The sequence below is a fragment of the Rhinatrema bivittatum genome, chromosome 3 (assembly GCF_901001135.1).
Source record: "Rhinatrema bivittatum chromosome 3, aRhiBiv1.1, whole genome shotgun sequence".
Taxonomy (NCBI): domain Eukaryota; kingdom Metazoa; phylum Chordata; class Amphibia; order Gymnophiona; family Rhinatrematidae; genus Rhinatrema; species Rhinatrema bivittatum.
The window spans coordinates 113,864,818-113,879,169 of NC_042617.1; the positions used below are offsets into that span (position 1 = coordinate 113,864,818).

Below are 14,352 nucleotides of genomic sequence, written 5' to 3' on the forward strand. Positions count from 1 at the left end.
GACTGATAGGGCCTCAATTACTTTATGTGAATGACAAAACCTTTTCAGTTTTTTTTTTAATTTAATTCCTTTTTCTAAAATGAATAAGCTGCATTTCTTCTTCCATACACCCATGCCAGTATTAAAAGCTTTTGCTCAGGAAAAGCACTAGATGGTGCCCCTTTTCTTCTGGTACAACAAAGTTGGATTCCCAAGAGAGGTTCTGCTTCTGTGGAGCTCTCCATGCACTAGACATCAGGTTCTCCTTTGCTTTCCTTGCTCAGTACTTTAAAGAATAACCTAATCTCATTTTACTGCACATCATCCCTGCGAAACCAATCCATCTGAACCGTGCTCCTCAGCTCCAAGGAAGCAAAGACAAACGAGCTTTAAAGACTTGGAGGAAGACATCGGTTTTGAAAAGTTCACTCAAGATCAAATTTAAATGTGTTCTAAAAGGAAAGTTGAACCCAGGTGCAAAAGCTCATCTGATTGAATAAGCTTTTGGAGAAATGCATTGTTTGTTATCAGAATTATCTTTTTTTAACATATCATCATGCTAGCTCAAGCTACTGCACAAACAAAAATCAAAATGAAACTGAAAGTTTAATTAGCATTTGAGTTTCAAATAATATACCATAATATACTTTGTTCTTACAAATTCAGGGACAGCTTTCTTTTGGTGCATAGTCAAATTCAGTATTTATTAAAGTAAAATGTTCTTGCTAAATAGACTGGGATTTTCTCAATCTAGTGGTAAGTTTTCAATGAGATGTTTTTTAAGTGGCACTCGTTTTTTTTTTAGCTCACATTTATTTATTTTGCTCCATATTGGAGCACAAGGTAACTGTGCACTGGCTTGATATGTGGCTAAAAGTTCTCAGGAATACTTATACTATTTAAAATGATGGTGCTACATATGCATGCCTGCTGCTACATGTCTACTTTTTTAAACTTTAATGTACATGGGTAGTTTTCTTCTCTGACCCATCTCCGCTGCTGAAAATGTCTTCTTTTTTTTTTTTTTTTAATTGTACACTCATACTTTTAACCAGCTAAGAATCTGCTTAGGGATATTCAACCATTCTACTCATGTAAACCATGTTTTTACCCAAGCAGTTCCCTAAGCCATTGAAAGATTACATCCCCCCTCTTAACACATTAATTTATAGATATTGAAATGCTTAGATTATAGAAATTTTATTTTGAAAAGTTGAGCTTTTACAAAATGTATTTAAAAATATGTATGTAGGTAGCACGACTAATGCTCAGGATAGCTCAAAATAAATATTTATCATTAGAGAATGAAGATAACCTAAATGTACTCTTAAAAAGTATCTGAAATCTATCTGTAGATGGAACAATTATTTTGAATCTTTTTTTTAAGATTTGTAAGAGCCAGGAATACAGGTAATTGTGTTCATGTTCACATACACCATTCTGAATTTCACAAAAAAAAAAAAAAAAAAAGATCGAAAATCCAACAAAAGGTTGACAGATGAAAGCAACTGGGGTGAAGAGAAAAGCTTTAATAAGAAACGGATAGAATTATTCTCATGCTTTTGCTTCCCTATCATATGTCATGACATGTGGCAGGTTGACTGCTCATTAATTCTATTTATATCAGTATGATAATACACCCTACTGAGTACACAAACGCATTTAGAATATTCATAAATCGTATTTAGTGCAAACACATATATGTGAAATACCTAGAGGAGACTATTGTTCAAAGACCAAAGTAAACAATCAAATAAGCAAAGATATGTTTTCTGGTAGGTTCAGTGCCCTATGTATTATTGCACTCATAATAATGGCCTGCATATTCCAACTGCGTTGTATGACAACGTTCCTTGTGGGGTATGTATAATTTTCAGGCAACTATTTAAAAAAAGATGTTCGCTGTTGTTTAATATGGAAAATGGATATCTGTATTTGCCAACTAGGCCTTGATAGTACTTATAGCCTTAAGATGTATTTTTTGAAATAGTCCTTAGCCAGGTCTATTCTATTCACATATCTTTAAAAACATGAGCACTGAGTAGTTGTGGACTGAATACCCGATACTAAGTAAATTTGTTGCAAATTGCTGAGTTATCTTGCTGAATTTATTTTTAAACATTGCAAACTGAAAGGAAATCCTTTTTTGGCAGGGCAATTGTGCTTGAATGGGTATTTGTAAGCTAAGTTTATGGATACAAGATCTGTTAAAAGACTTTGCACCGTAATACAGAAAGAAAAAAGCATTGGTTTGGTAAGTCTATTGTTTTCTATTTCTTCTTTGGCCTTTTTATTTTACTTCCTTTATAACTTGGTAGTTATTAACAACATATATATTTGATTTTATAATATTCTACAAAGTAATATTAAATTGAAATAGACTGAGAGCCCTACATGCTTATGTGTACATATGAAATAAATGTATTCCTCACATACATATGTCTAAAACAATTAGACAATCAGAAGTGTGCATTTTTTTATTATGCTGAATTCCAAATATAGAATGAGAATCTGAGTTGTCTGTATTTCCAAGATTTCAAGCTTCTGCCCCTTAGAACTTTAGTAGACTGACACAATTCAAAGTCACTAATAATGGTGTCTTTGGTGTTAAAGACTCTGGTGATTTCTGGTCTGCTAAATGAAAGACTGAACATTGTTCTATTCCATAATTAGTTATGGTTGCTTTTTTTTTTTTTTTATAGTCGAAGTTAAGCATTAACTCAGCTGGTTTGGCTGTCCTGCTTGCACTTCATACTGAAATCATAAGGCTTTTAACTGAAACGTCCTCACCCCGCCCCCCCACACACACATTAAATACAGCATATTCTGCAGCAGTTTATACTGAAGGATCTGGTCTTGAAGAACTAGACTTATTGTCTTTTGTACTTTCTGAGCTTCTTGTGTGGAGACAAAATAGGCAACACTGATACTGAATGCATTTAACTCAGGGAAGCAGAGTAAACTGTAAGTGCACAGGTCAAAATGAGTTTTAGCCTATTCTGAAGGCAAAATAAAGAAGCACCTTGAATCTGGTCTCTGTATTTTCCTTTATTTAAAACTGGCAAGCACAAGTTTTGTTCTGAACTTTCATGTAAAAGTTGGCCTCGGTACAGAAGTGTTGTACGATCCGTGTCATTGGAGATTTGAACGCATTGGAAGGACGAGAGCTGCACTCTCTTTCATCCTGTCAGTTTTGTTCCCTCAGAAATGATGAGCATATGGCAGCCACCCTCACTGGATTCTCAAACAACAGGAGGGGACCTTATTTTGATTCCTGCATCCTGTCATCATCGAATCCCAAGATATTTTGGTTTGGGTTTTTTTTTTTGCAAGGCTAAAGATATGCTTCACGTTTGCCATAAGGACAGTGCTTATTTAATGCAATGCCGGTTTACCACTGGAGCCCTCAATCAGTTAATTAAACATGATATAGATCCCCGCATACATTTGTAAAGTAAGATTAATATGGCAGAGTAATGAGGAATCCGCTGTTGTCTGAGTGTGAAGCAGTAATATGAAGATTGTCCTTTTTTGAAACTTGATAGCTTTGAGTGGGCTTTGTTGCCTCCTAATCCTCCAGTCTGCTTTGTGCAACTTGAGACCCTGAGCTGTCATCTTTAGCCAAAAAATTCAGCCATAACTTCCTCAGCTTTCACCTAATCATTTCAATCAGTATTCACAATACTTAAAACAAAAAAAAAAAAGGGAGAGAGAGCAAAACCTTCCAGCAGACTTCAGTGCTTCTCCTTACCCGGCTTCCTCCATCCCTCCTCAAGCAAGAGCAAAATAATTAAGAAACATTTTTACCTATATTTAGCACTACGTTTTTCTACTGGGGAGAAAGATACCCATAGCAGCACATTCCTTCACTGCTGTCAGTGAGGTTTATAACCTTAATAAAGAGGTTTTTGTTTTTTTTCTTGAACTGCTAGGGAGCCTTGCTAAACTAGAGCAATTACAGAAACACAAGATAGGCACTGTTCTAAGATCAAACACCTCCTAAAGACAGCTCTATATGATGATGTTTTCTTCAAAAAGTACTCAGCTAATAAAGTATACATTTATAATTGATTTTCTATAGATAATAATTAGAGTCTTTGAGCTATGTAATTTTCTTACCATTGGAAAACAATGTTCAGAATAAATGGGGCAATGCATGTTTTATATTAAATTATCCATTTTTAAGAGAAACCTTGATGGCAGTCTTTCTCTGTATATTATATACACAATTATTATGCACTGTAATGTCATGAGTTTTTTTTTGGAGCTGAAACATAATCTGAGCACTGTTTTAAGCCGCCTGCATGTTAAGAAGATCCAGGTCATTAAATGATTAAATGTTCTGATATAAGGGATATTAAAAATATTATACTGTTAACACATACAGTATAAGTATGATAAAAGTTGGGTTACTAAAAACATTTGTTTGATCAATTTTTATAACATATTTAGTTAGACTGAACAAAGACCATGGGTTCATTGAGGCAGGCTTCTGATTGTCATCAGCTTTGTTTGCATGTAGGACGAGTAGAAAACCACTGCATCTGTATTAATCTATAGCTTCATATCATTTACCAAATATTTTGTATAATGATCATGGGGAAGAGAAGAAGGAGGCAGGGGAAAGAATAGGATTATTTGGCTTAACCAAAAATTTGAGGGTGTGCAAAAAGTAAACTTTTCATTTTGCAAACATTTTTTGAATACTCAGCAAAATTTGTATAGTAACATTACCTTTTGACTTTAAATAGGAGAATTTCTGTAGGAAAGGCAGAAAATAAATTACCTATTTGTGCAGCTTTTTTTCCAGAGAGTGTGGAGGTGAGAAGAAAAGCTGTAAATTAAGGTCTGGATTTATGCATAGGCACACTGGGTCTGTGCCTCCTAGGACAGCATACAGAGACAAAAGGGGACAGCCAGATTGAAAGGAGACAAGAAGCAATGGGTGGGGAAAGACAAAGAAACAGCAGAAATTTTAAACAAATACTTCAGTTTGGTGTTCACTAAAGAAGAGCATGGGGAAGGATGGTTGCTGGTTGGCAAGAGTACAAATAAGTGTAAAGAGGAGAATGTTTCGGTTGAACCAGCAAACCTGAAAGGGGACAAGGCTATGGGGCCAGATGAGATACAACCTAGGATATTTATGTGACTAAGAGAAGAACTGGCAAGTCCGTGGAAGGACCTAGTCAATAGATCTATGGGGAAGGGAGTGGTGCCACAAGATTGGTGAAGGGTAGTGGTGGTCTCGCTTCACAAAAGTAGTAGCAGAGAGGGGGCTGGAAACTATAAGTTGGTTATCCTTACCTTGAACTTTGGAAAATGAATGGAGATTCTGCTGAAGAAAAAGATATTTCACTATCTATAATCCACTGCATTGCAAGTTCTGAGACAACTTTTTTTTCCAGAGGAAGGTCATGACAAAGGAACCTAATTGATTTTTTTGATTGGGTAACTAGAGAATTAGATCAAGGAAAAGCTCTTGTAGTTTACTTGGATTTCAGCAAAGCTTTTGATTCAGTCCCGCATAGGAAGCAGATGAATAAAATGAGATGCCTGGGAGTGTGTCCCAAGATGGTAGAATGGATTACAAATTGGTTTTCTGCCAGACAGCAACGTGCATTGATAAATAGAGCTTACTCTGAAGAAACAACAGTGATACAGTAAGTGGAGTGCCTCAATGGTTAGTTCTGGGATCTGTTCTATTCAATATCTTTGTGAGCAATTGTTATGATTCTGGCTGCCATGCAGCCTCCATTACACCAGAGACCCCAATCAACTCTGCTTAGGACTGTTTTCACCAGTGTGTTCCTGGTCTCATGCCTCAGTCTGTTCCACTCCACCAGGGGACCTCTATGAGCACACTTTACAGGCTGGCCAAGCTCCTCCTTCCTGTGTGTACCACACCCAGACTCCAGCCCTACTTAACCCTATCTGTCCCTTACCTCAATGCTTCTGCATCGACTCTCCTTTGGCTCCCTGCTCTAGCCACTCTTGCCTTGTGGCCTTCTCAGGCCTATCCTTGCATTGCCTCATGAATTCCAGGCCTTCTGACCTCAGTCTTGCCTTACCTCGTCTCCTGGCCTCTGGGCCTTCTGATCCTATTTCTTCCTTGCTTTGTCTGCTTCATTTTTTTGAAGGGGTTAATAAACATGTGGATAAAGGTGAACCGGTAGATGTAGTGTATTTGGATTTTCAGAAGGCGTTTGACAAAGTCCCTCATGAGAGGCTTCTACGAAAACTAAAAAGTCATGGGATAGGAGGCGATGTCCTTTCGTGGATTACAAACTGGTTAAAAGACAGGAAACAGAGAGTAGGATTAAATGGTCAATATTCTCAGTGGAAAAGGGTAAACAGTGGAGTACCTCAGGGATCTGTATTGGGACCGGTGCTTTTCAATATATATATAAATGATCTGGAAAGGAATACGACGAGTGAGGTTATCAAATTTGTGGATGATACAAAATTATTCAAAGTAGTTAAATCACAGGCAGACTGTGATACATTACAGGAGGACCTTGCAAGACTGGAAGATTGGGCATCCAAATGGCAGATGAAATTTAATGTAGACAAGTGCAAGGTGATGCACATAGGGAAAAATAACCCTTGCTGTAGTTACACGATGTTAGGTTCCATGTTAGGAGCTACCACCCAGGAAAAAGATCTAGGCATCATAGTGGATAATACTTTAAAATCGTCGGCTCAGTGTGCTGCAGCAGTCAAAAAAGCAAATAGAATGTTAGGAATTATTAGGAAGGGAATGGTTAATAGAACGGAAAATGTCATAATGCCTCTGTATCGCTCCATGGTGAGACCGCACCTTGAATACTGTGTACAATTCTGGTCGCCGCATCTCAAAAAAGATAGTTGCGATGGAGAAGGTACAGAGAAGGGCAACCAAAATGATAAAGGGGATGGAACAGCTCCCCTATGAGGAAAGGCTGAAGAGGTTAGGGCTGTTCAGCTTGGAGAAGAGACTGCTGAGGGGGGATATGATAGAGGTCTTTAAGATCATGAGAGGTCTTGAACGAGTAGATGTGACTCGGTTATTTACACTTTTGAATAATAGTGCAGGAGGTCGTTCAGCGGCGGTCCGGAACCCCCGCTGAACGACCTCCTGCAGTCGATCTCCTGCCGGCGTCATTTTCCGTACGAAAACGATTTGCGGCAAGAAATCGCTCCCGGAACCCCGCTGGACTCCCAGGAAACTTTTGGCCAGCTTGGGGGGGCCTCCTGACCCCCACAAGACTTGCCAAAAGTCCAGCGGGGGTCCGGAACGACCTCCTCCGTCGAATCGTTTTTGTCTATGGCCGCCGCCATTTTGCGGTGGCCATTTTGAAAAATGGCGCCGGCTGAAGACAACACGATTCTATTGAGGGGGCCGTTCCGGACCGCCGCCGTTCTGGACCACCGCCGGATCCCCAGGTAATTTAAAGCATTGGGGGGGGGGGGGGTTTCGGGAGGGTGGGGGATTTAATTTAAAGGGTCGGGGGGGGGTTTTAGGGGGTTTTAGTGTGCCAGTTTTCCTGCCCTCCCCCTTCCCCCGATTTACGAGTTTTTAACGATAAATCAGGGGAATTGGTATTGTATCGTGGCCCTAACGATTTTTTGACGATTTAAAATATATCGGACGATATTTTAAATCGTCAAAAAACGATTCACATCCCTAGTTTCCACTATTTTTCCCAGCATTGAATTGAGGCTCACTGGTCTATAGTTTCCTGGATCACCTCTGGAGGCCTTTTTATATATTGAGGTTACATTGGCCACATTCCAGTCTTCAGGTACAACAGATGATTTTAATGATAGGTTACAAATAGGTCTGAAATTTCATTTTTGAGTTCTTTCCGAACCCTGGGATGTATACCAAAAGCTACTCCCCAACAGGGTGGGAGGCTGCCCGCAGTCCAGTCAACATGCACGTGCAAAGGCTGCATCCTTCCAGGCCTGCACATCCAAATGATAAAATCTGGAAAAGTGTGTAAGGCGGACCAAATCGCAGCTCGGCACATATCGATGGGAGACAACAGACTAGCCTCTACCCATGTCACTGCCTAAGCCCTAGTGGAATGAGCCCTAACCCGAGTAGGCAACGGCTTTCCAGCATCCACATACACGGCCGTGACCACCATCTTAATCCAATGAGCTATGGTAGCCCATGAAGCCGGAGTGCCCTGCTTATTCCCGCTATGAAGAACTAACAGGCAATCCATCTTTCGAAAAGTCTGAGAGACCTCCAGATACAAGACGCTTAACATCCAAGGAGCACAAAAGGCTAAACTCCTCAACATCCCTGACCTTCCCCAGAGATGTCAAGAAGATGGACTGATTCAAATAAAAGTCCGAGACTACCTTGGGCAATAAGGATGAAACAGTACGCAGCTGTAACACCCCCAGAGTCACCTGAAGGAACAGTTCCAAGCAAGACAAGGCCTGCAGCTCAGAAATCTTGACGCACAGAACATTTATTTATTTATTTATTTTTTATTTTTATATACCGATGTTCCTGTAAAGAATACATATCGCACCGGTTTACAAGGAACTGAACAGTCGCTTCCAGGGCGGAAATACATTTAAACAGTCGCCTCAAGGCAGAATACATTAACACAAGTATACAGGAAAACTATTAAAGAGAACTTTCATAAACTCAATTAAATGTAACTGGGAACCATTTACATATAGCCACCAGGAACACAGTCTTCAAGGTCAACAACTGTAAGGAAAGGCTATGCAGTGGCCGGAACGTAGGCCCCGCCAAAAAGTTCAACATCAAATTAAGACTCCATAATGGAAACAGTAACCTCAAGGGAGGCCTAAGATGCTTCACTCCCTTCAAAACGTGAGCCACATCAGGATGAGATGACAAAGAAACACCATTCACCAGTCCTCTGAAACAGGTAAGAGCAGCAATATGCATCTTCATGGAATTAAGGGCCAAACCTTTATTCAATCCATCCTGCAAAAAATCCAGAATGAGAGGGATCTTAACTGAATGAAGAAGAACACCCCGCTCCTAACACCAAGCCTCAAAAACTCTCCAAACCCACATATAAGCCAAGGAAGTGGAGAACTTGCAAGCCTGGACTAAAGTGGCAAACACCGCAGAGGAACAACCACGCTTTAAAAGGCAAGCCCTCTCAAGGGCCAAACCATAAGACAGAATAGAGTTGAATCCTTGTGAAGAACCGGGCCCTGCTGTAGCAGATCCATGTGTGGCGGAAGACGAAGGGGGCCCTCCACCAAGAGTTGTTGCAAATCCATATACCATGGATGCCAGGGCCAGTCTGGCATCACCAGGAGTACAAGTCCCCTGTAGTCTTCAATCTTGCGAATTATCCTGCCCAGCAAAGGCCACGGAGAAAAGGCATAAAGCAATCTGTCTTCTGGCCAGACCTTATGAAAGCATCTATTCCCAGGGACCACTGATCTCTCCTGTGACTGTAGAAGCGAGGAATCTTTGCATTGCAAGAAGTCACCAGCAGATCTAGGAAAGGAAGGCCCCAGCGAAACACAGTCAGCTGAAATGTCTTGGCTGACAACATCCACTCTCCTGGGTCCTGACTCTCCCTGATGAGAAAGTCCGCTCTTATGTTGTCTTTTCCTGCAATGTGAGAGACCGAGATCATCTGCAGATGACCTTCCACCTATTCCATCAGCTGGTCTATTTCCTGTGATACTTGCTGACTCTTGATTCCTCCCTGGCAATTGATATAGGCCACCGACATTGCACTGTCCGACATCACGTGAACCACTTGATTCTGCAGCCTGTGGCTGAACTGCAAGCATGCCAGCCATACTGCCCGGGGCTCCAGGTGATTGATGTTCCAGCGGGACTCTTTAGCATTCCAGCGCCCCTGTGCCATCAATTCCAGACGTGAGCCCCCCAACCATGTAGACTTGCATCTGCGTGAGTACCAACCAGACCGGAGAGGAAAAGGGGACTCCCTTTCTCAGATGATCCTCCTGCAACCACCACTGGAGGTGGGAGCAGATTTCCATTGGCAAGTGGAGCTGAACCATATAATCCTGAGACTGCAGGTTCCAATGAGAGAGCAGAGAGCGCTGAATAGGATGCATATGTGCCCTTGCCCACGGCACCACTTCCAGGGTAGCTGCCATCAAGCTAGGACCACACCATCGGACATATAGTATTCAACAACTGAGACTTGGCTCGAATCAGCCAGTCATCTAAATATAGGTGCACCAGGATTCCTTCTTTTTGCAAGGCCTCCGCTACCACCACCATAATCTTGGAAAAAATTCTGGGAGCAGTGGCTAGACCAAAAGGCAGCACCTGAAAACTGATAATGGTGCCCCAACACTGCAAAGCGTAGAAAGCGTTGGTGTTCCAATTGGATGGGAATATGAAGGTAAGCCTCTGACAGATCCAAAGAGGTCAGAAATTCCCCCGAATGCACTGCTATTATTACAGAGCATATGGTTTCCATTCAAAAATGAGTCACCTTCAAGTGACGGTTGACCCTCTCGAGATCCAAGATGAGACAAAAGGAGTCCTTCTTCTTGGGCACAACAAAATAAATGTAATATTGCCCCATATTTTCTTGAGACGTGGGCATCGGAACCACAGCCCTCAGTCTGAGGAGCCTTTGAAGCATGAACTCCACTGTCTGCTTCTTCTGCGGGGAGTGGCAAGGGGAAACCATGAGCATAAGCCGAGGAATACTGTGAAATTTCAGTGTATACCCTTCTCGTATCACTTCCAGGACCCACTGGTCCGACATGATCTTGACCCACTTCCCCCTATTTACTGTTCCGGAAGGTGGGTTGGCAAACCTTCAATGGGAAGCTTGGGAAAGTCCACCATCCAAGCTCGCTCCTCTCTTGGGCTGGCGGAGGTGAAAAGACTGATACCTACCAAAAGGCTGAATCCGTTGAAAGTTTGTCCCTCTGTAGGGATGAAAATGCCTGGAACCCCAGAAATGACCCCTCATACCAAAGGGGCACTGTAACTGTTTCTTATCCTTCGGCAACTGAGGCACCGGAGACTCGCACTTACTGGCTAGTTTCTCCAACTCGCTCCCAAACAACAGCGAGCCTTTAAAGGACATCTTGGTAAGACTGGCTGTGGAAGCTGTGTCAGCTGATCAATTTCGCAACCTGAGTTGACACCTGGCCCCTATTAACGAAGCTAGTCCTCTGGCCGAAGTCCAAACCAAATCACAGCCTGCGTCTGCTAAAAAGGTGGCAGCAGGTTCCATAACCACTTTGAAATTCCCTCTAGACTTATCAACCTCCTGAGAGAGAAGCAGACAAGATCTTGCCACTAGGACACAACAGGAGGCAATCTGTAAATTCATTGCCACTGCCTCAAAGGCTTGCTTAAGAATAGCCTCAACACTTCTATCATGTACATTCTTCAAGACCGCTCCTCCCTGTACGGGGATAGTCATCTGCTTAGACACGGCACATACCAGAGCATCCACTTTGGGAAATGCAAACACTCTCTCACAGCCGGATCCAGGGGGTACAGGCCTTCCAATGCCCGACCCCCTTTAAAATTTGCCTCTGGGGCATCCCATTCCAGATCAATCAATTCCTAGATGGCATCCATCACTGGAAAAAAACAAGAGGCTTTATGTAAGGAAACCAAAATGGGATTCTTCCTCGGCTCTGACATAGCATCTGAACCAGGGACACCCAGCTGTTTCAAGATCTGGGAAATTAGCGCTGGCAGTTCATCTCTATGAAAGAACCGCAACATGGTTTGATATAGTTCCAGCCCTGGAGGAATTTCCCCATCTTCCAGGGAATCAAGATCAACCTTATTATCAGTGCCATCCATATTCCTGTCAGGAACACCAGCAGGGATCTGAGGCAAGCCCCAAAGCTTAAGCATAGGACTGAAAGAGGGAGTAGCCACCAGCTGAGGATCTGAATGTACAGAAATGGGGGAAGCTGAGGACTGTGCCTGAAGAAAGGCTTGTTAGCCTTGAAAATATTCCACCCAAGAGAAAGCAGCCAAATCCAGACCAAGCCCAGAAAGAACTGGAGCTGGTCCCACAGAACTGTTCTTGCCAGCGGAGAAGCCAGTCAAGGGAGAACCAAGATCTGGTGACCCCCTAGTCAAGGCTGTGAGCAACCCATCATCAGAATGGGAAGAGCCAGGCTTAGCAAAATCCAAGGAAGACAACACTCCCTGAGCGTCTGAGCAGCACTGACACAGGTTAGAAGCCAGTTCAGGCTGAGAAGCTCTAATATGACAGGCATCACAAATAGAAAGAAGCTTAGGCTTCTTGTTTACTGGTGCCATCGGTGCGGTAAACATGCGTCGGAATGGCTTGTGCTAAAAAAAGAAATGTGCCCAAGAAGTAAGCGCCTAGAAGAAAGCATGATAAGGTACACGTGCACCAAGTTAAGCGTGTAAAAATGTTTGTGTGCGTAAAAAGTGTGCCCAAAAAACGAGCGTCCAACACATGCGCAGAGCCAACATACTGAACACACTAGTGGCCTGTAGGGGTGGGCATTCGTTTCCTACATATTGGTAATCCGCAATGTATAGGGCCATATTTGTTGTATTTGTGGGGAAGCAAAACGTATCGCGATTCCCCACGAATACAAAGAATCTTCGCTGAATTATTCGGCCGTCTAAAGGAGCAAATTTAAACAACCCCCCATCCTCCTGACCCCCCCAAGACTTACCAAAACTCCCTGGTGGTCCAGCGGGGTGTCCGACAGCCATCTCCTGCACTCACGCCCTCGGCTGCCGGTATTCAAAATGGCACCGATAGCCTTTGACCTTACTATTTCACAGGGGCTACCGGTGCCATTGGTCAGCCCCTGTCACATGGTAGGAGCAATGGATGGCCAGTGCCATCTTGTGCTCCTACCAATGGCACCGGTAGCCCCTGTGACATAGTAAGGGCAAAGGCTATCGGCGCCATTTTGATTACTGGCAGCCGACGGCCCGAGTGCAGGAGGTCGCTCCCGGACTCCCGCTGGACCACCAGAGACTTTTGGAAAGTCTTGGGGGACCCTCCTGACCTCCACAAGACTTGGAAAAAGTCCCTGGTGGTCCAGCGGGGGTCCGGGAGCGACCTCCTGCACTCAGGCCGTCGGCTGCCAGTAATCAAAATAGCGCCGATAGCCTTTGCCCTTACTATGTCACAGGGGCTACCGGTGCCATTGGTCAGCCCCTTTCACATGGTAGGAGCACAAGATGGCGCCGGCCATCCAATGCTCCTACCATGTGACAGGGGCCGACCAATGGCACCGGTAGCCCCTGTGACATAGTAAGGGCAAAGGCTATCAGCACCATTTTGAATACTGGCAGCTGAGGGTGTGAGTGCAGGAGATGGCTCCCAGATCCCCCGCTGGACCACCAGGGAGTTTTGGTAAGTTTTTTTTTAGGGGGGGGAGTCAGGAGGGTGGGGGGTTGTACTTAATTCAATTTTAGCTGGGAAATGAATAAGAATTAACACATGAACGTATCGGGGGCCCCCTTGCCGAATGCAAAGTAACTGCCCCCCTACGAATACGAATCCAGAATGCAACGTATGGCATCCCTCTGCACATCCCTAGTGGCCTATAGAGGGCAGCAGAACACGCAGAAGAGCGCTCAAAAATTGCTGCCATGTGGCCTGCAAGAAAAAAGTCTAAGTGCAGGGCCCAGCCAACCGGGGGCCACTCAACCCACTAGGCTGCCCAGTTCCCCAACCCCAATGGTAGCGGGAACAATATCAGTACAGTGCACTGAGAACGGAGACCGGAGGAAGTCCTGAAACCCCTCCAACTGTCTCTGATTCAGGTAAAATGTTCTTTTTTTTAAACCTTACCTGAGCTCAGTTTGTACCGGCTGAGTACAGATGGTCTCCGGCTATGGGGGAGATGGCATTTGCTGTCACTGCCGTGCTCGGCCTTCTGCACCTGCTGCCATCAGCTGAACTAGCAGCTAAGTCCACGCTGGGAAACCCAGCTACCGGACCAAGGCACACCACTGTGAGACCACGGAAACTGCCTCAGGAATTCTCAGCTGGGGGAGGGACCTTTTGGTATCTCTGCAGGAGAGCGGTGTTTTCTTTTCCTGAATTTAGAATTTCAAATTTCTCCTTTCAAACAGCTTTAAGCAATCCCCATAGGGAGATGCACGTTCACTATCTGTTGGAGATGGAGAATACTGGCAGGCTGGGGTTACTGCAGGGTTATATATATTGTGACGTCAGCTTGGTCCATCTCTATCTGCTGGCAGGGGAGCATAAACCCATTGGTCCTGAATGCATCTGTCTACATGCTAGGAAAAACTATCATTTATTCCATCCATGAATTTTACCTCACTAGCATGTTCTGATGTTACATTTACCCATTCAATAATGAAGTAATTGAAATCTCCCATTATTACTGCACTTCCAATTTGGTTAG

At 43.4% G+C, this 14,352-nt stretch overlaps 1 long non-coding RNA gene across 1 annotated transcript in view; it reads left to right on the plus strand.

Moving 5' to 3' along the window:
- Window positions 1-321: 321 nt before the first annotated feature.
- LOC115088676 overlaps window positions 322-14,352 on the plus strand; it is an 89,794-nt gene continuing 75,763 nt past the window's right edge. Inside the window, exons 1-2 of the long non-coding RNA XR_003855815.1 lie at window positions 322-453; window positions 2,133-2,233. This is a non-coding gene — a long non-coding RNA (uncharacterized LOC115088676). The remainder of the gene's footprint in view (window positions 454-2,132; window positions 2,234-14,352) is intronic.